This window comes from Salvelinus fontinalis, chromosome 25 (assembly GCF_029448725.1).
Source record: "Salvelinus fontinalis isolate EN_2023a chromosome 25, ASM2944872v1, whole genome shotgun sequence".
NCBI lineage: Eukaryota > Metazoa > Chordata > Actinopteri > Salmoniformes > Salmonidae > Salvelinus > Salvelinus fontinalis.
This window is the reverse complement of record NC_074689.1, coordinates 7,867,047-7,889,176: the sequence shown is the minus strand read 5'-3', so window position 1 is coordinate 7,889,176 and position 22,130 is coordinate 7,867,047. Positions and strand designations below refer to the sequence as shown.

The following is a 22,130-nucleotide window of genomic DNA, read 5'->3' as shown; positions in this document are numbered from 1 at the left end:
AGTCACTGAGCTCTTCAGTAAAGCCATTCTCCTTCCATTGTTTGTCTATGGAGATTGCATGGTTGTGTGTTCGATTTTATACACCTGTTAGCAAACGGTGTGGCTGAAATAGACAAATCCACTAATTTCAAGGGGTGTGCACATACTTTTGTATATACAGTATAGCGTACAGAAGATGACCTTAAAGGGTACCACACAAGTGGTTGTACACCTTTAAGAACAAATCTAAACCTTTATTTCTCAGTGTGGTGATGATGAAAGGAAAGATGTTGATGCTCCAGCCATGACCCTGCTCCAATTTCCCATCTTCACATCTCACATCTATACAGCTGGAGAGAGAGAGAGATGGAGGGAGAGAATGAGATAGAGAGGGAAACAGAGAGCAAGAGAGAGAGAGAGACAAAGAGACACAGGGGACAAAGTGAGGGGGTCATCCATTGCATAAAATAGGCACTTTGGCACAAGCCTTGAAAAATGGGCTGCCCCATACATCTCTCCGCACGATTTCACCAGAGACCTGGCATGAAAGCACTCAGCAGCAGCCGCAGCGTATGGACGGACACTAATGATCACATGACTGTGGTAGCGAGGTGTTGGAGCGTTAACCTTCCTCTTTGCCAGAGCTCCTATGTAGGTCAAAAGGAATATGTTCCGCTTCAACAGCCCTACCTGAAAATGACAGGCAGATTCTGTCCTCCGTTTCTCCTTCTCTCATGCCACGGTGACACACAAAGGAAGACAGTTACAATATTGACATTGAGGTTTTGTAAGTCACCGTTGCGTGATGTGTGTTCATTCAACGTACATTTTTTTAAGGGTTCCATGCATGTGTTGCTGTTGTATTTATATGAATAACATCTGGAATTAAAATAGCCAAACGTGATGCACATGCAGTTTAACATGCCTGCTGAAGTAGCAGGACAGAAAAGAAGACATTGAGTACATCCCAAATGGCACCCTGCTCCCTAAACAGTGCACTACTTTAGACCATAGCCATATGGGTCTCGGTCAAAAGTAGTGCACTATATAGGGAATAGGGTGCCATTTGGGGCTTACACATTGAATGAACTGAATGCAGTTCAGTGTAAGTACTGCTCTCCCAGTGCAAGTCTGAGGTAGTAATGATACAATTTATTCACGCAGACATGTTGCCAGATTAATTCTGCACCAATTGTCAACAATTAGCATTTATTAGGGGATTTTTGTTTAAGATAAATGAGGTGAAGGTTTCAGTTATTAAAGTACTTTGTAAGCAGCCTTTTTACTTCAGCCCCATCTCTAATGTAAAAAAAATTCTCATTCATCATTCATAAATGCTTTCACAACTTTGCTTATTTTGGCCTAATGCTTGTTTTTATTTCACACAAAACAAATATAGCATTTGAATAGTAAATAAAGTAGTTCTCACCTCCCCTTGGACTCTTACGAGTATCACGGCGTTCATGGGGAAATGTGTTGGTGCTAATACCCACGGACACTCTAGCCACGATGAATCAGAGGACATATCTCAGCTGCTCATATCCTTCTACTCTACGATCGCGTCCCAAAAACCACCTTATTCCCTATATAGTGCATTGCTTTTGAACAGTGCACTACTTTTGAACAGGGCCCATAGTGCTCTGGTCAGAAATAGTGCACTATATAGGAAATAGGGTGCAATTTCGGACACAACCTACCTTTCACTCACTGCAGTGTGAGAAGTGGTTTAGAATTAGGCAGTGTGCCACACTAGGCAGACTCAACAGGTGAGGCCTCCTTCCTTTTCAGTGGGATCCCCCCTCTCTTCTTTCTCCTGAGCAGTAAGATTCCCTATCACTGCAGAATATGCCCAGAGAAGACTTTCATGTAGACGTCAGTGCCAAGACATGTCGCCGAGATAAAAGCCCAGATAGGACTGCAGTGAGGTGGATTTCAACAATGCAGAGGAAGTGTTAGAGAGGAGAGGAGTGTGCATGTGTCAGTGCAGTGTATTGATGGATAGTACTGCAACTCCTGACTACAGAACTACAGTACACAGTCTCATCTCCGAGAGGGACTGCAATGTCTTTTATTTGTGTAAAAGTGTATCTCTTTGGCTGGAAAACCTCTGTACTCAAGCTATATTTAGTCTAAGTGGAGAGAGAGTAGAGTGCGTCCACTAACTAAAACAGATTTATTCACACTGTGTTTTGATATCAATTCAGAACTGAGTCATGAAGATAATTATGTTTTCTCAACTGCATTTTTTATAACTTAGAATATGTAGAATATGTCTATGGGGGAAAAGTTTAATTTCAAATTAGTTTCTTCAGCCTTGTGGCTTTCGGACACAGAGAGAGAGACCCATTACTATGTATTACTATGTGACAGAGCTTAAACACAGGCACAACGCTCATAAATACACTATACTGTATATACAAAAGTATGTGGACACCCCTTCAAATTTGTGAATCCGTCAATTTCAGCCACACCCGTTGCTGACCGGTGTAGAAAAAAATCGAGTTCACAGCCATGCAATCTCCATAGACAAACATCGGCAGTAGAATGGCCTTACTGAAGAGCTTAGTGACTTCAACCCTGTTACCAAGTTCCAAACTGCCTCTGGAAGCAACATCAGCACAATAACTGTTCTGCACAATAACTGTTCGTCAGGAACTTCATGAAAGGGGTTTCCATGGTAGAGCAGCCGCACAAAAGCCTAAGATCACCAGATGCAATGCCAAGCGTCGGCTTTAGTGGTGTAAAGCTCGCTGCCATTGGACTCTTGAGCAGTGGAAACGCGTTCTCTGGAGTGATGAAGCACGCTTCACCATCTGGCAGTGCGACGGACGAATCTGCCCCAATGCATAGTGCCAACTGTAAAGTTTGGTGGAGGAGGAGGAATAATGGTCTGGGGCTGTTTTTCATGGTTCGGGCCTGGCCCCTTAGTTCCAATGAAGGGAAATCTTAACACTACACCATACAATGACATTCTCAACGATTCTGTGATTCCAACTTTGTGGCAACTGTTTGGGGAAGGCCCTTTCCTGTTTCAGCATGACAATGTCCCCGTGCACAAAGCCAGGTCCATACAGAAATGGCTTGTTGAGATCGGTGTGGAAGAACTTGACTGGCCTTCACAGAGCCCTGACCTCAACTCCATCGAACACCTTTGGGATGAATTGGAATGTCGACTGTGAGCCAGGCCTGATCGCCCAACATCAGTGCCCAACCTAACTAATGCTCTTGTGGCTGACTGGAAGTAAGTTCACGCAACAATGTTTCAACATCTAGTGGAAACCTTCCCAGAAGAGAGGCGGCTGTTACAGCGGGAAAGAAGGACCAACTCCTTATTAATGCCCATTATTTTGGAATGAAATGTTGGCCGAGCAGGTCTCCACATGTGGTGTATTTAGGCCATACACAACAACAACTAGCAAAATATCCTGATTGCTCTCTTGATGTGTAAATAGTTGACTTCTGTCCTACCAACTCTCCCTTCCCTCTCATTTTCTTCCCCTCTTCCATTTATCAAATTAAACCCATGTGACACTACTTTGCGCATGTGTCTGTGTAGATGCGTATCACGGCTCAGAAGACCCAGATGCAGACAGTTCGAAGTAACAAAGGTTTATTACAAAAATGGGGAAGGCAAACGTCAGGTCTTGGGCAGGCAGAGGTCAGTAATCTAGAGCAGAGACCAAAAGGTACAGGCTCAGGGTCAGGGCAGGCGGAATGGTCAAAAACGGGAAAACAGGGACTAGAGGAAAAAATGGGAAAACCGCTGGTAGGCTTGACGAGACAAGACGAACTGGCAACAGACAAACAAAGAACACAGATATAAATACACTGGGGATAATGGGGAATACGGGCAACACCTGGAGGGGGGTGGAGACAAGCACAACGACAGGTGAAACAGATCAGGGTGTGACAGTTGTGTGCGTGTGCATGTGTGCCGCTGGCTTCGTGGGCCCTGTGGCAGACCTGGCATGGTTCCCCTGTTGGACCTCGGGAAGGGGCCATGACTGTATTTCCTGTATAGTGCACTACATAGGGAGTACAGTGCTATTTGGGACACTTGCCAGGCATGACAACCTTGCTGAACCTTGGGAATGGGCCATGACCATATTTCCCCCCTCTCCTCTCCTCAATCTCCATCTTCCCCCCTTCATCCCCCTCTCCTGCGGGGTTCCGATGATGTCATGGCCACAGATGGGGTCTCTCATTCTCCTGTCTGTTTGATCTGGCCAGACCTAAATAAAGAGGGTTGATTCCCCTTTAAAGTGGATTTGTGTTCATGTTAACTTAACATGATTGGCTTGACTCTAATGTCGGGCGCTAGGTGGATGGCCAATTGATAATTACAGAGAGTATATATTTTTAATCGTAATTACTAAAGACAAATAGACTCCAATGAGTACTTCCTGGTAGAAACAGCAGTTGAAATCATCTGTGGGGTGGGTGGTGGTTTAGGCCACGGCAGACACAGGGTGCATGTATTCATCATAATTCTCCTTAGATGTCATGAAATAACATTTAAAAAAAATAGTGCTTGATCACTCCATTATGAATCACTGTGGGGCGGTTTCCAAGACACAGCTTCTCAGGTGATTTAGCATTTTAGTCCAGGACTAGACAAACTGTGTCAAGGAAACCAACCCTATGTGCTTTAGTTAAGTATGTTAGTACTTAGAATATTTTCGCTAACAGTAATTGCATGTATAAAGACACAATTTAATGAAAAGGTATCAAATAAATAACTCATGCAATATTATCAATAATGCATTTGGACATTGTTGATCTCTAACTTTTCCAGCCTGCTAATTAGTCTTCTAATGACCTTTGACAATTTGCCATTTCTATATAACTGACCTATCTGCAGGTGTTCTACTACCCTATGAGAAATGGAGATAGCATACCATCATAATAATTGACTTCTGTCCAGGTCTTGACAAAAGGTCACCCAGCAGTTAGACAGAAAGGAAGTGTAATTAAAATGTCTGAATCTCAAATGGCATCGTATTCCCTATATAGTGCACTACTTTTGACCAGAGTCCATAGGGCTCTGGTCAAAAGTAATGCATTATCTAGGGAATAGGGTTCTATTTTGGACGCGATCAATCGTTGCCACTCCAAGACACCCATGGAAAGTGCACCGCTTAATTCCAGACATCATTAGTCATGGTACGACTGACTCGCAGCTCTTTGTCATCATTCCCTCTCACTTAGATTAGCATTTTCACACAATGTGTAATCATTAGTAATATCTAAAGTAATTGGAGGTGGCATTTGGGAAACGGTTAGCTGACAGGTGTAGAGGTGTGGAGAATGGAGGGAGGAGGAGGGGTAGGTACCTGTCTACCTGTCAGGGATGAAGAGAGGTGAAAAGTTTATTACCTTGGTCTCCTCATCATTCTTCATCTGTCCAAGTAGAATTATCAGAAGGTGAAACAGTTCACCTTTAACTTGTACTAAGGTGAACTCTGTTCGTTCAACTTTTGATTGTTAACTGCTTCTAAATGTAGTCCTGCTTATGTGGTTTCTACTGGCTCCTACTGTGGTTTCTAATTGGACTCTAGCAATGTACAGAAAAGTCTTGTATTTCCTTGGACATTTTAGAACATGGCTTAGAGAGGAAGACTGTCAAATAAAATGAAACATGTTTAAGATTTGGCACTGATATTTACATGGCGGGCTCTTTAGGCCAAGCCTAAGGTATCAAATAGAGTTTGGCACTGTCAAATCATATAGGTCTATCTCTACAGTGTACAGTATATGATCATTGCCATAGAAGAACTGAAGTAGAAATCCCTGTAAGGCATGCACGCACGCACGCACGCATGCACGCACACGCACACACACACACACACACACACACAAACCCCTCATGCCTAAGTATTCCACTGCTGTTCCAGGTGGCCGTATTAATAGTAAGTGAGGGTGGAGACAGTAAGAAAGTAGCCTGTGGTTGTTCTGGCCAATACACAGCCCTGCCTTCCTCTGCCGATCTGTCAGCCCAGACACAGTCTGTTGCTCTGCTCTAGCAAGAGAGAGGATACACATTCCACACACACACACAAAGGATTCAACCACATAGCCCATGAATCAGTCATCTCCTGTCCTGTCCTGCCACACACACTCACTGCTATACCGCTAGGTCGCTGCCTGACTGACAAATGCACACCCGACACTGCTCTCAGCCTCCCCTAGCTCTGCCACAGGAACCGGATTGGAGTATCCACTTTGATGGTGATGTGTGTGTGTGTGTGTGTGTGTGTGTGTGTGTGTGTGTGTGTGTGTGTGTGTGTGTGTGTGTGTGTGTGTGTGTGTGTGTGTGTGTGTGTGTGTGTGTGTGTGTTTGTGTGTGTGTGTGTGTGTGTGAGAGAGAGAAGGGTGCAGGTTGCCCACTTTGGGCTCTTTAGAGTCCACGACCCATCCTGTAAGACGTTTCTGTAGTTTCAACAGTAAAAACACTGTAGAATGTACAGTAAAATATAAATGTGTTTTACAGAATCATTATGGTGTATTGTGGGAAAATGTGGTGGGCGGAGAAAGAGTGTCTGGCTCATTAAACATATTTTAAGGAGTGCCTTATGATATAGAGGGTAGCTGGTTTCTGTATAACAGTATTACCAAGTATTCATACCACTGACTGTCTTCTATGAGTTGTTTTGACTGCAACTAGGCATTTATGCAAGGTCATTTTATTTTGTACACGATCATACCTACTTATAACCATCGCTGATACAGATTCCCCTCCACCCTCTGGTGGTATATAGAACTTAATATTATGTCTCTGGAGAAACCTGTAGTCAAGTAAATACTTTTAGATTTGCCCTAGAATAACTACTTTTCGGAGAATACACACCAATACAGCTCTCTATGTAGATTTGGAGTGTAACAGAGTTCTGTTTGCAGTTTTTATTTTATTTAACCAGGTAGGCCAGTTGAGAACAAGTTCTCATTTACAACTGCGACCTGGCCAAAGTTCTATCAAGTATTTATACCACTGGGAGATTTTGTTATATGCACAACGATAATGTCATTTTGGTTTTGTACACAGTAATACGATACGTGGTATAGAAAAGTACAATGAGAAGATATATCTCTGCAGATGATCCATCTATCTGGTCAAAATCACTGATACAGGTCCACCTCCACCCTCTGGTGGTATAGATCACTTTTAATTGTGTCTCCAGAGAAACATAGGAATTTTATTTGAATCTATCTATCAAATTACTATAGGTGGAATTAGGCGTTTTTGGGTGGGGTCAAATTCACCCCAAAGGACTAGATTTGTTTTTATAAAAGAAATTGTATACAGAAATACTAAACAATCATTTAGTTTTATTAAGAACAAGTTGATTGACAAAGTCCGAAAATTTTTGAAGAATTAACCCCATTTGGGCAATGATACAAAATGACCCCAGTCAGTAATGAGGGTTATTGCATTAACACAACCAGTCATGATGTTTTTATCTGATTTTCAAACAAATCACTTCAAAAAGTAGGTTACTTTCGCATAATTATTTCAGCATCTGAACAGTGCACTGTGAACCCTTCAACTTTCCTTCATTTTGCAAATGGCCGAAACAATCCCACTGGAGAAAGCATCTGAGTGAGCGAAACAGCGCACCTCTGTCTTACTACCTGTAGCCCATGTGTCTGATGTTGTCTGGACAAAAAATACTCTTTTTGTCCAGACAGTATCAGATACATTGGCTACACATACTGAGACCGAGGGGAGCTGTTTCACTCGCTCAGATGCTTTACCTAAGATTGATGCGTTTTTCTGTTAGCGCGCATCTCTGTCAAATAAGTTATCAATATTAAAATATTTTATTTCGACGGGCAAAGTATGGTAGAATAGGCCGCCTCTATTGTACAACCTCTGGGTTGTACTGCTGCATAGCCAGAGAACTACAATCCTTGACTGTGTCCAAAATGGCATCATATTCCCTATATTGAACACTACATTTGACCAGAGCACTATCAGCCCTGGTCAACAGTTACAGTATGTACTATTAGGGAATAGGGTGCCATTTGGGACGCAGCCCCTTTTCGTCCCTCATTAACTGCCAAGCATACAGTACACTGAACAAAAGGCTGTGAAAGAGACCTGGTTGTTGTATTCATTCATTTGCAGTCCTGTGGCCTTCACCAATCGAGATCCAATGTGAATATGTTGTCATTAAAATGTAATTATTTAAGCCAATACAACACATATTTTATAAGACCTACTTTTGAGGGCCTAGTTTAACCCTAATATAATGGCTTGAAACTCCTAGTTTACAGGCCACATCAGGCTTGAAAGTCACATTATCCTGGCTTGCAAAGTGATGTGTAATTACTATTGGAATCTAGCCCAAGTGAGGATATCCAACATTTTGAATTTCTATACCTCCGTAACCTGCATTCAGAATGACGGCCAGGGTTGGGAAGACTAAGATATTAAATTACTTTAAACATCTAAACTGGAACAAATATTTCACATCACTACAGGCATTTCACGAACCTTTCAGAATTCTGAAGAACTATAGATGCCACGTCAAGAAGCCCACACTTAACTCAATGGTTCTTTACCAGGCAAGAGTTATCCACGGAACCTTAAGTAATGACTGTGTAATAATGACTGTGTAAAATAAATAATTAAAATACTGAGCTATAAAATTATATTATTTTATACTAACACAATTGCTAAGAGAAAGAGATTTTGTTTAACAAGTAATCTTTTTTTTCCTCAAAAAGTCAATATTATTGACACCCCTAAAGATTCTTAAAAATAAAGTAGTCAGAAGTGTAGTATTTGGTCCCATATTCCCAGAATGCAACGACTACATCAAGTTTGTGACTACAAACTTGTTGGATGCTTTTCCTGTTCGTTTGGGTTGTGTTTCAGATCATTTTGTGCCCAATAGAAATAAATGGTAAATCATGTATTGTGTCATTTCGGAGTCACTTTTATTGTAAGTAATGATATAATATGTTTTTAGAAAACTTCTACATCAATGTGGATGCTAGCTACCATGATTACGGATTATCCTGAACGAATCGTGAATAATGATGAGTGATAAATTAACAGCGGTTCAAAGATCATACCCCCAAGACATGCTAACCTCCCACTATATTTGCTAATGGTGATAGGTTATCATGTCTTGAGGTTATGATCTTTACCCTTTGTAACGTTCTAATTTAGGACCCCACTGTAAATTGTACGCTGTTCAGTTAAAATATTGTAAAAAAGCTTTAATCAATGAGAATATGATAACATTTGACATTATCACTTAGTAGTGACTTTTCAGTATGATGGGATTTACACTTAGCAAACTAAGTGCCATCTACAGTTATATTTTAATATCAGTTAATCTGAATACATTTTCATCATTGATTTAATGTAATTTTTTTCAGTTATTTGAGTGGTTTTCTGTACAGTTGTCTAATGTTGGTGAGGCATATTATTCTGTTTAAATTTTACTCCTGAATCACTATGGAAAATATAATAGTTTTTCCTGAGTGTATTTTTAACAAAGCTGAGATTTACTTTATTTAAGTCCAATGTGTAGAAATAGAAATGAAATCAGTCATTGACACAGGCAGGAAAGTTGGAATGCTACGGTATGAACCATGAAGTTCTGAGTACAAATCCCAGGTAAGGACATGTAGAATAATAATTATTGTATAATCATACAAAATATAGTCAAATATATAAGTTGAAAACACTGTGTGTTAAAAACACTGTTTTTGTGTGTATCCTAACGACCAACATGCGTTTGCAGGGCATCACATGTTTCAACATATTCACGTGAAAATTGATCACACATGAAAATCCACATGTGAAACTTCATGTGAAAATTCATCACATGTGAAGTGTTCCAAAAACACATGGTTTCACAGTATATTTGACAAAAAAACGTGAATACCTGGTACAGTAAGTTTACATCCTGTGTTACTCAGAAAAACTAATCTAGTGGGATTCTACTACTGACATTCTTCATGCAGAGAGAAAAAGGAGTCTCTGCACACTTCAATCAGATTCAATTTCATAGTTTTAAAACTGACCTCTACGCAACTTTTTATAAACAACATTCAAGTGTGATAACTTCATACGGGCAAGTCTTCTCTCCCTCCTGGTACTACTGCCACAGACCTAAGATCCTCCCTCAGTTTGTCCTGCTTGCCATTTGCAAGGCTTCGTGAGATATGACTAATGGAGTGTCGTGCTTAAAGGATTGCTGTGTGTGTGTGTGTGTGTGTGTGTGTGTGTGTGTGTGTGTGTGTGTGTGTGTGTGTGTGTGTGTGTGTGTGTGTGTGTGTGTGTGTGTGTGTGTGTGTGTGTGTGTGTGTGTGTGTGTGTGTGTGTGTGTGTGTGTGTGTGTGTGTATTGTGCCACAGTGTTCCCAGAGATGCCTAAGTTAATTACCTGGGATTGAGCAGTTACTTTGGCCCTTTCCTGGGGGAACCCCATACACATACACTCAACAGATGTACGGGAAAGTAAAGTGATGTGTCTTCAACTGGCTGCATTTCGAGGTCGAGGCAGAAGAAAACAACGTTCCTTTTTTTCTCCTCTCCTCACACCCTTTTGTGTTTTTTTATTATATCGAATGTCAGAATCAATCTACTTGGATAGTAACCTGAGTGCAACAAAACACTTGAGAGGGTATAAGGGAAGGTTATTTTTCTTCTCACTTCCTCCTTTTTAGAGGAGAGAGAGTGGATAGGATTGGGAAATTCTAAAATGATTCAATCATGAGGTGATGTACCACAAAGTATTCACAAACATCTCGCTATGCTATGCAGCAACCAGCATCCTTGAAAGAATATACAACTTTTGCGATTTTGTTAAAAGCAAGGGATTAAAAACGCTATAAACACCTTATTTGAGCGGGTTTAAGGCGAGCAGAACCTCATTTAACTAACTCTGTTGGCTGGGAGTCTGGGCCGGGATAAAGCAGCATACCTTTGGCATTAAAAGTCTCCCCTCTCCATACTACAGATGGCAGAGAGGTTGATGGGTTGGAGCTTCAAAGAAAACCCTCAACCTCCCAAAAAAAAAAAAATGTAAAAGATGAAAAAATCCCTGTGAGCGAGCACTGGAGCGTTTATCTGTGTGGGTATATATCCACAACTAGTTGGCAATGAAGCCTGCTACGGTGTCACATCGTACTGTGGCTTTTAATAGGAACACGGCTTAAGAGGCCCTTACATCTTTCGTTTCACTTGAAGTTGTCACTCAGTAATCCCTCGGCAAAGTGTAATGCTGCTGGATTAGCAGCGCCAACCCCAGATTTCCAAATTATCATCAGAAAAACTGCTCTGAATGATGTTGCTAATAGGAACTAAAGTATGCAGCCGGGGAAAAGGGGGAACCATGTTTTCTCCTCTCTCCCTTCAACCACTTTTCAATTCATCGTGTTGGTTTTTTACTTTTGTAACAGGCAGATTAGTGTGTCATGCCAGTAGTTCATGTCGATCCACTAGTGTTGAAGCCTTGAAAAAACCCTTCCAGATGACTATACAACAGCATCATTGGAGGATTTAGTAATAGGGGCCACTCTCAGTCCATCTGTGGAGGAGCACATGACTAATCCCTTACACAGTGAATGAGACTGTACATTAAAAACGCCCTCCCTCTGATGGCCCATGTCAACAGCAACAACAGTGGGATGAGAGGACTGAAGAGGAGAGGAGAGGGACTGAGCCTAGCTTTGGATGCTCTCCATCTTCTCTTCCCCTCTCCCCTCCTCTCTTCTCCAGAGTGGAGAAAGGCCCAGGCCCACTCCCTCTGGTCTTATCCCCCGGAGGCATCTAAATCAAAACAAGGCCCAACCCAGCCTGGCCCTGGCCTCAAACTGTTGTTCATTCTGATCATCAGGCTACAATGAAAAAAATAAAAGGTTCTTAAATGGTTCTTCCTCAGCTCTTAAGGTTCCGTGGATAACTCTTGCCTGGTAAAGAACCATTGAGTTAAGTGTGGGCTTCTTGACGTGGCATCTACAGTTAATCAGAATTCTAGTAGGTTCTTGAAATGTATGGAAGCCTGCAGATGTGTCCCTTTCATAGCACACAGCAAATTCACCAGTGATAACTAGTGTTGTTTTTTCAATGTAACATTTCTAGTGTTGATTCAATAGTTAAATTAACACTGCAAAGAGCTAAATTAACACTCAGTGGTGTAAAATAACCCCAGTGTTGGTGTTAATAACCAGCCTTTAACCAAAACCATGCCCGTCATTATAATTTTTCGATATCTATATTTTTGCATGTACATTGATTGATTAATTAATCTTATGCTGATCAAATATGAATAATTTACATTTTTGTAAACTATTCCAATCTGTTACTTTGATTTATTGCACACACGACTGAAATGGTTGTTCCAGTTAAGATGTTGAAGGTAGTCTCATATCTTAGTCTTCTCAAACCTAGCAGTCATTTTTGATGCAGGCTGCAAGTGAATAAAATTCAAAATCTTGGATATCTCCACTTGCTGGATTCCCCAAAAATTACACATCACTTTGCAAACCAGCATAATGTGACTTGCAGGCCTGATGTGCCCTGTAAAATATGCTTTTCAGGACACTTTATTAGTGTGAAACAAGGCCCTTAAAAGAAAGCCTTATGAAATATGTATTTCATTGTCTTAAATGATTTAACTTTAATGACACCATATTCACTTATGATATCTCTTGGTGACAGCCACAGGAATAGAAATAATGAATAGAAGAGTCATGTCTTTGTCCCTAGCAAACAGAGTCCTGGATGGTACTGGTGACAAAAAAAGAACTCAAAAGGCACCTTGGGAAATATGCATATAAGGCTTAAAACCCTACAGCAGGGCTAATTAATTCTGGTCCTGGAGGGCCGAAACATTGCAGTTGGTTTATTTTTGTATGGTTCTTGAAAGAACCATCCCATGTATGGTTCTTCAGAGACCCTTAAATGGTTTGCCTACGGCATCGCTCTTAAGACCCTTATTTGGTTCCAACTTGCACCTTTATTTTTACGATTGTACACAGACCTTCACTTAAAAAATTACATGAATATATCTCTATTGGTTCTCTTTATTTTCTCAAGTCAACACACACATACGCACGCAAGCATGCACACACACGCGCACACACACTGAAACAAAAATGAGAACCTGTAGTTGTTTGTGTCACTGCTTCTCTTCACTACATCAATTAATTTCAGCAGTGACCTTAGAAACAACAATACACTGGTTTTTTGTTGTCGTGCTTTTCTAGGACCCAAATATATGATGATGATGGATGATAAGCTATTTGTGGATAGATTGTTTTTCTGCCACAAAGGATGATGTGCCTGTTTGTACCGTGTGTCTTTTGCTCGCTGAATGGCCATGTGCACACCAAAGAGGAGATCAGTGTTAAAAGAAAGAGCCAACATGTTTTGTCCGACATGGCCGTTCCACTTTCTGTAGCCTAGCAGCAGTAGACATATGGGCCCTGGTCCAAAGTTGTGCACTAAGTAGGGAATAGGGGGCTATTTGGGAAGTAGACGTAGCCAGGGGACAGGGGAGGAAGGAGGATAGTAGACTCCATGTGCCCTCACAACACTATTGGGTCGCTGCCTGCCACTAGGACTATGATTTATGATGCTTTCAAAACCAAAAACGTTTTTTGTTGTTGTACTTTACCAAGGTTCACTGTGTTGTTGTAAAGTGTATACCTCTATCTCCCACTCTAATATGATGCTCTCACCCATCTAAAAGAAACCCTCTACCTGTGAAGTCCACCTTTGTCTCAATGTATACTGTCTGGGTTGTATTATTGATACAATGGTTACATGATGCTGTAACAAACTCGCATAAAACACAAACTTGTAGAAATAAATAATTGGGGAACTTGGTCAGTGTGCAAAGAAGTGTATTGAAAAGAAAAGCATAAAGCAAACAAGGCTATATACAGGGGGTCCCAGTACCGAGTCATTGTGCGGGTGTACAGGTTAGTGGAGGTAATTTGTAAAGTGACTATGCATAGATAGAAAAACAGCGAGTAGCAGCAGTGTAAAAACAAAGGAGGGGGCGGTCAATGTAATTAGTCATGGCCATTTGCTTAGTTGTTCAGCAGTCTTATGGCTTGGGTGTGGAAGCTGTTAAGGAGAATTTTATGTCCTAGACTTCGGCGCTCCAGTACCGCTTGCCGTGTGGTAGCAGAGAAAACAGTCTATAACTTGGGTGACTGGAGTCTTTGACACCTTTTTGGGCCTTCCTCTGACACCGCCTAGTATATAGGTCCTGGATGTCAGGAAGCTTGGCCCCAGTGATGTACTGGGCCATACACACTACCCTCTGTAGTGCCTTACAGTCAGATACCCAGCAGTTGCTGCCATACCAGGCGGTGATGCAACCGGTAATCATGCTCTCGATAGTGCAGCTGTAGAACCTTTTGAGGATCTGAGGACCCATGCCAAATATTTTCTGTCTCCTGACGGGGATTAGGCTTTGTCATGCCCTCTTCACGACTGTCTTAGTGTGTTTGGACCATGCTAGTTTGTTGGTGATGTGGACACCAAGGAACTTGAAGCTCTCAACCTGCTCCACTGCAGCCCCATCGATGAGAATGGGGGCCTGTTCGGCCCTCCTCTTCCTATAGTCCACAATCAGCTCCTTGGTCTTACTCACACTGAGAGAGAATTTGTTGTCCTGGCACCACACTGCCAGATCTCTGACCTCCTCTCTATAGGCTGTTGTGTTGTCAGCAAGCTTAATGATGGTGTTGGAGTCATGTTTGGCCACACATTTCTTGGATCTTCTATTTCAGCTCAGGAAACATGAGACCAACACTTTGTATGTTGTGTTAAGAGGTTTGTTCAGTATATTTCCATCTTTCTCTGAATATTCAGGTTTTCCACCTAGTCAGGAGGAATTGTGCTGGCCATGGCTATTATAACATTGGTGTCAGAGAGGAGTCCATCAGCGTGGTCAGCATTCTAGTGAAATGTGAATCAAATGGCCAATTGGTTGCGTCTCAATGGCATCCCTATAGTGCACTACTTTTGACCAGAACCCTAGGGAATAGGATGCCATTTGGTACGCTTCCCATTTGGGTCAAGGGTCATGATATAGGCTGAAATGTAAAAATAGTTTGCATTAAATGTACTGAGGTCACAAGATGGATAATTTGATTAGCCTTATTGCTGACCTTAGAATCCATAGATGGTTCAAGCACATTGCTTTAACCTTTTACTGCAGTGGGCTAAAATCAGGGTCACGCAGGGTGTTTCTTGGTAGTCTTAAACAAATCTACTTTGAAATAAAAGTATACACCTCACACACATGTTTATGGGCTTTAAAAAAAAGAAAAAATCTGTACCATGTCAGATATAAAGTTGAAATGTATTAAATTGAGTTTGCATACCAATATTGCCCTTTTATGTATATATATATATATATATATATATATATATATATATATATATATATATATATATATATATATATATATATATATATATATATAAATCACAGAAGACTGAAATTTAACAAAACCACTTGACATAGAAACACAAATGTTTTTATATATTTTTTAAATAATGTTTATTAATTATGAAATTATGAATAATATTATTAACATTCCACCCATGGGGCTACAAGGTCATTTGACTGCAGGAAAGGGCTCTCATGTGTAACTAATTCTTAGCTCCAATAAATAACTACTTTTCGACATTCACTGAAACCAGATATAGGCATAATTCACAATTTCGTTGTGACAGAAAAAGCATAAACGTTTGGCACAATTAATGCAGAAAATGCACCATTACGACAGTGAGAAGATTTATACCACAGAGTTTTCCCACCAGCCAGATGCAAAACATTTGCTGTTTTATTTCCCCAGAGAGTTCACAGAGCAACAGTGTATCTGATATTCTCTAAAATGACTATGATATCCCAGATATGGCTCTTTTTGGTGCCTGACTCCTTTGTGTTTTCTCACAATGTTGTGCCATTGATCTTTGTGGTGTTATATGATGTATTTCAGGTTAACTTATAGATTTCAGTTTTGTTTCTGGATCATTCCACTGTGTGTGTGTGTGTGTGTGTGTGTGTGTGTGTGTGTGTGTGTGTGTGTGTGTGTGTGTGTGTGTGTGTGTGTGTGTGTGTGTGTGTGTGTGTGTGTGTGTGTGTGTGTGAAAGACAGAAAATGAGTCAAAATAAACACTGAGGCTATCCAAGCCCATTCAGTTGCAATGATTTGGTCAAGGGCCGCAATCAAATGTATAAATCCTTCTGGCTCAGTGAATGGGAAAGCGCTAGGCAAGGGGTTTGATGCTTGGTTGGGAGGATAGCTCCAAAGTGGATGCTTGGGGGAGTTCTAGAAACTGAACTCATGCAACTAACAGCAGCCATAACGACATTAACCCTTGGGATGGAACGACTCTCATAGGTCTACTGTTTGTGATGTTGTATATAGTACTCCCTATAGTTTAGTAAATCAACCACAAACTAAATGTTTGATTGTATTTTACACACTGTAGATTTTTTTATTTTGTTGTGTTTTAATTTTTCTGTACTATCCACACTTTAAGGTTTACATGCTGAATACTTACAAAAAGGCATACAAACAGTATCCTACCCTATTCTTACAGGCTATTCATTGGCATATACGTCAATATATTTGGGCATTTCTTTAGGCCTATTATTTGCAACCACAAAGGTTCTAGTCGTCTTCCGTCATGCTGCGGTTTTCAAATTGCTCTGGGAATAATATATCAATTTCTCCATCACTCCGTTGAACTAGCCTACATCCCTAGTTATTTCAAACCTGCTTCCTCCGCGCGTCAATCTGTTCATTATTTTCTGTCGGCCGATTTCTCCCCTGCCCTGCATCGGGGACTTGAGAATGGCAGCCAATCGGAGGCCCAGTCCCTTTATTTCAGCTACGGACATCCACACAGAGAAGTGATGCTGCCTGCGCGAAACAGTGAAGCGCAGTTGAGGAACAGCCTTGAAGCGCTTTTGGAACTGCTGCAGTGAACGAACGGATACACTTCGCCCTCATCTCAACACTCGCCACTTCGCTATCGTAGGATTTCTCCAACAGAATAAGAACTTCCGTGGAAGGTGAGTGAAGCGATCAAATCAACTTTTTGTTGTATATACAGTGCTATCTCGCTTTGTGTTTTCTGGCAGAATGAAAGGTGTTCCCGATAAATAAGGCTATGGTTTGAAAACTACCGAGTCCAGTGTCCATTAAGACCTAGAGGTTATTGGTGTATTTATTGAACGTTGCGCATGAATTGATTTCCAGGTACGGTTGTATGTTCAATACTTCCGACTACAGACCTATAGCCTAGGTGATTCATAAATGAGGGTCAGTATAGGCGACTTAACTTTAGCCTGGAAGTTGCTTGAAATATCACTCGATGTGCAATGTATTACACATCACTGACCACTATTGTCCACTGCGTCAACTTTTGGGTTTCATTTACTATAGACCACAATTTGGATAATATTCTGTCTCAGCTACAACGTGGGATACATGTGTGTTTATTAATTTGACTGCGTCAGATCAGATGTACAGTAGAGTACAGTAGCATTGCGATGGCACCACAAGTCAACACATCATGTGGAGTGATAAACGTGTGACAATGTAATTGTTTACATTTTCTTTTGTATGTATTATTCGTTGTTTATTGGTGCTATATGAAATGTTCGCGAAATGGTTAAGCTACGGATATCGATGCAGGTAAAGGCTACTGTAGAATAGGTTACACGCGCTGATGAAAATATGAAATTCTCTGACTGTACAGTTGCACTTTGAGTGACACGGTGTAGCGTAGCGCACGTGCCAGGTCACGATTATATGCTCCTGGTGTTGCCTGAAGTTTTCAAAGTAGCCCATGTCTCCTCAAGCGAGCCCTCATTCATAATGTATGAATTATATGTGTGGCTTTTAGAGTATTCATTTTGAAAAGGTGAATTCGGGTATAGGCTATGCTATTGAATTCCTTAACATTTTCGCATGCACACTTTAATTGCTTGCGTGATTTTGATTGAGCAGCACTTTGTAGGTTAGTTTCCTGGTGCAGTTTGTTTGGATAGTATGGTTGCTTTCCTCCTGGGTTTGTTTTGGTGCCACGTTGACCTATATCACAAACTTTGCTCCATAGCCGATGCCTTTGCCTTCGCTAATGCAGCATATACATATCTTCCATGTTAGAAAATAGAAAATAGATTCTCAGGTCTAAGGAGCTTCAAGTGACTGGTCGAGTGCACTGCATTCTGGGAATCTGTCTATTCCTCAAAACTAAAAAAAAAATGTATTATAAAAATACATCTTGGCTACTGTACCTTCCTCTAGCCTCCAGATTGCTTCATGTTGGTTATATTGCTCTAGCTCCCTAAGGCCTGCAGCGATATGCCTGGAGGAGGCCAAGAAGTTCTTAGGGGGAGTTGACTAACTACCAGGGGAATATGCTGCAAGAATACACTCTACAAATTACCAACGGGGATTTGTGCAATAAGCAGATCATGCACTAAGTTATAATGGAGGCTTTGGAAATAAACAACATTTTACATTGACATTTGCAAGGAGTTGGCTAATAGGCCTGATGCTGATATGTTTTTCATAATTCACCCATCTGCATTTTAAAATTACTTATCACCATTTTGTTTGAGTAAGGGAGATGACAGCAATTTGCAAGAGTAAAATAACTTACTAGTGTGGGCGAGACTGAGGCTTTTGCAACAGAACAGGTTATATAGCTGAGTTTTTACATACGTTCTGGTTTGAAGTTGTAAGATGAGAGAGTAGCATAGTATCTGTGTCTGATCAAAGACATATGGAGAACAGGGCAGGTGCTGAATATTTAACGCTTCTGCAAATAGGTTTTCCTTGCTGTGTGTCCGTGTGTGGTGTATGTGCGCGCATGCGTCAGTGCATGGGTGTGTGTGTGTGTATGTGTGTGTGTACTGTTTGGGTGGGTGGGGGTAGCTTAGAAAAATGTACAGGTAATGGAATAGACAAATTAAAACCATTAACCTCACGGGTTTTAAATGAATACATTGGATCACAGAGACAGACAGACATTCAATATTTCATCAATTAAATCTATATTCCACGGGTCATTTGCATAATTAGGGTGATCTTAAAGGCTGGATGTTGTTATGAGGTGAAGCTGATTGTCTGTCTCATCAATCGGCTCATCTTCTCTCTCTCTCTGGTCTCTTGAGTGTTAGTGTGATGATGATGACATCACAGGATGTTGGTAAACCTGATGGCTGGGCTGTCTGTGATGACCAATGACCCACTGCTGATTACATTATCTCCGCTCCAGATGGACAGCGTCATTTTGATGTGTCCTGCTCCAGAATAATAAAATTGAACCTTTCAAGTGCTCAGTCCTTCAAGCAGCAGCATCTGGACCTAATGACATCACATCCCCATGCCCACTGACTGTCTCTACCACCGCACTATCCCTATGGGAATCTCCTCACAGCACAGAGACACACAAAACGAATCTCATATTCTTCCTCTGTGTGTGCGTGTGTGTGTGTGTGTGTGTGTGTCCGCGTGCGCAAGGGTGTGTGGGGGACCTTGATTGTTTCTCTGCATTAGTCAAGGTTGTGATTATCTCTGTTGTGATTATCTCTGGTTGTATTGAAAGCAAAGGTATAGAGATTGAAAAAGGTTATTTAGAACATTCCTGGGATTGTTAACTAAAATGGAGTATGGTCTCGCTAGAGTGTTAGAAGAATGGCCTTTAGTCTTTTGCCCACATGAAAAACATGCCCTCTTGTGGACAGAAAAGACATGGAAACTAGGTGGTTATGGCTGCTGTCATCACCAAAACAAAGTAGTTTGAAGTGTATGTGAGAACAATGACAACCTGGTAACTCTGTGCTAATGGTGTATCTTCATTCAGAAAGCTACGGTCAGAATGTTATTCTGCTTGTGTTCAGTTACAAAACAATCAAGACGTAGTGCTGACCACCCATACATTTGAGAAGTCTGTTTTTGGTTATTCCCAGTGTTTGTGGAGGACAGTGTTCTTTACCCAATGAAGGTCAGTAACTCTGGTTCCATGTCTCATTTACCCTAATTACAGGAGATGGAGAGGTAAAGATGGGTACCGGTAAAGCCACAGAAAGGCCATTTTTCTGACAAGGGTTTTTAGGAAATTAGCCAAAAGAATAGCATTAATGGAATCTACAGACAGCACCACACTCCATGAGGAAAAGAGCATACAACTCCATAATCTCTGATGCCTGTTGTTATGACAAATGTCTCCACTTACATTTGCTTTGGAGGTTCTGTTGCGGCCACAGTAGAATCTGCTCAAATCCGTAAAAAAAATAGGGCGTTTTCTGTGTGAGATTAAGTACACTGTGAGAGTAGATCAACGACACCGGACTTCTCAGTTGTTAATTGGTAATTGTCTCTGTTGTGTGTACAAAAGAAAAGCAACCAGACAGAAATAGACTGTACATGTCTATTGTACTGTTCGTGAAAAATGCAATAAATGTAGAGTAGTTTCATAGCTGTTGTGTATGGTGGCCATGAACATGTACAGTTGTGGCCAAAAGTTTTGAGAATGACACAAATATACATTTTCACAAAGTCTGCTGCCTGTGTCTTTTGTTATCTTTGTCAGATGTTACTATGGAATACTGAAGTAAAATTATAAGCATTTCATAAGTGTCAAAGGCTTTTACAATTACATGAAGTTGACGCAAAGAGTCAATATTTGCAGTGTTGACCCTTCTTTTTCAAGACCTCTGCAATCCGCCCTGGCATGCTGTCAATTCACTTGTGGGCCACATCCTGACTGATGGCAGCCCATTCTTGCGTAATCAATGTTTGAAGTTTGTCAGAATTTGTGGGTTTTTGTTTGTCCACCTGCCTCTTGTGAATTGACCACAAATTTTCAATGGGACTAAGGTCTGGGGAGTTTTCTGGCCATGGACCCAAAATATCAATGTTTTGTTCCCCAAGCCACTTAGTTATCACTTTTGCCTTATGGCAAGGTGCTCCATCATGCTGGAAAATGCATTGTTCGTCACCAAACTGTTCCTGGATGGTTGGGAGAAGTTGCTCTCGGAGGATGTGTTGGTACCATTCTTTATTCATGGCTGTATTCTTAGGCAAAATTGTGAGTGAGCCCACTCCCTTGGCTGAGAAGCAACCACACACATGAATGGTCTCAGGATGCTTTACTGTTGGCATGACACAGGACAAGCTTTTTTCCGGATGCCCCAAACAAGCGGAAAGCGGATTAATCAGAGAAAATGACTTTACCCCAGTCCTCAGCAGTCCAATCCCTGTACCTTTTGCAGAATATCAGTCTGTCCCTGATGTTTTTCCTGAAGAGAAGTAACTTCTTTGCTGCCCTTCTTGACACCAGGCCATCCTCCAAAAGTCTTCACCTCACTGTGCGTGCAGATGCACTCAAACCTGCCTGCTGCCATTCATGAGCAAGCTCTGTACTGGTGGTGCCCCGATCCCGCAGCTGAATCAACTTTAGGAGACGGTCCTGGTGCTTGCTGGACTTTCTTGGGCGCCCTGAAGCCTTCTTCACAACTATTGAACCGCTCTCCTTGAAGTTCTTGATGATCCGATAAAAGGTTGATTTAGGTGCAATCTTACTGACAGCAATATCCTTGCCTGTGAAGCCCTTTTTGTGCAAAGCAATGATGACGGCACGTGTTTCCTTGCAGGTAACCATGGATGACAGAGGAAGAACAAAGATTCCAAGCACCACCCTCCTTCTGAAGCTCAGTCTGTTTTTCGAACTCAATCAGCATGAAAGAGTGATCTCCAGCCTTGTCCTCGTCAACACTCACACCTGTGTTAACGAGAGAATCACCGACTAGATGTCAGCTAGTCCTTTGTGGCAGGGCTGAAATGCAGTGGAAATGTTTTGGGGGATTCAGTTCCTTTGCATGGCAAAGAGGGACTTTGCAATTAATTGCAATTCATCTGATCACTCTTCATAACATTCTGGAGTATATGCAAATTGCCATCATACAAACTGAGGCAGCAGACTTTGTGAAATTTAATATTTGTGTAATTCTCAAAACTTTTGGCCACGAATGTACGAAACAAGGTATTGAAACAATAATGAATGGTGATGTATGTTCAACATTCGATCTGAATATCCTAATTATGCCCCCTCCCCCCCTCCCCCCCACACACACATCAAGACAATAG

The 22,130-nt window shown here is 41.3% G+C and overlaps 1 protein-coding gene across 1 annotated transcript in view; it reads left to right on the top strand.

Annotated features, from left to right (window-relative positions):
- Window positions 1-16,755: 16,755 nt before the first annotated feature.
- LOC129822820 (cadherin-6-like) overlaps window positions 16,756-22,130 on the top strand; it is an 84,792-nt gene continuing 79,417 nt past the window's right edge. Inside the window, exon 1 of the mRNA XM_055881253.1 lies at window positions 16,756-17,041. The gene's annotated coding sequence lies outside the window, so the exon portion shown is untranslated. The remainder of the gene's footprint in view (window positions 17,042-22,130) is intronic.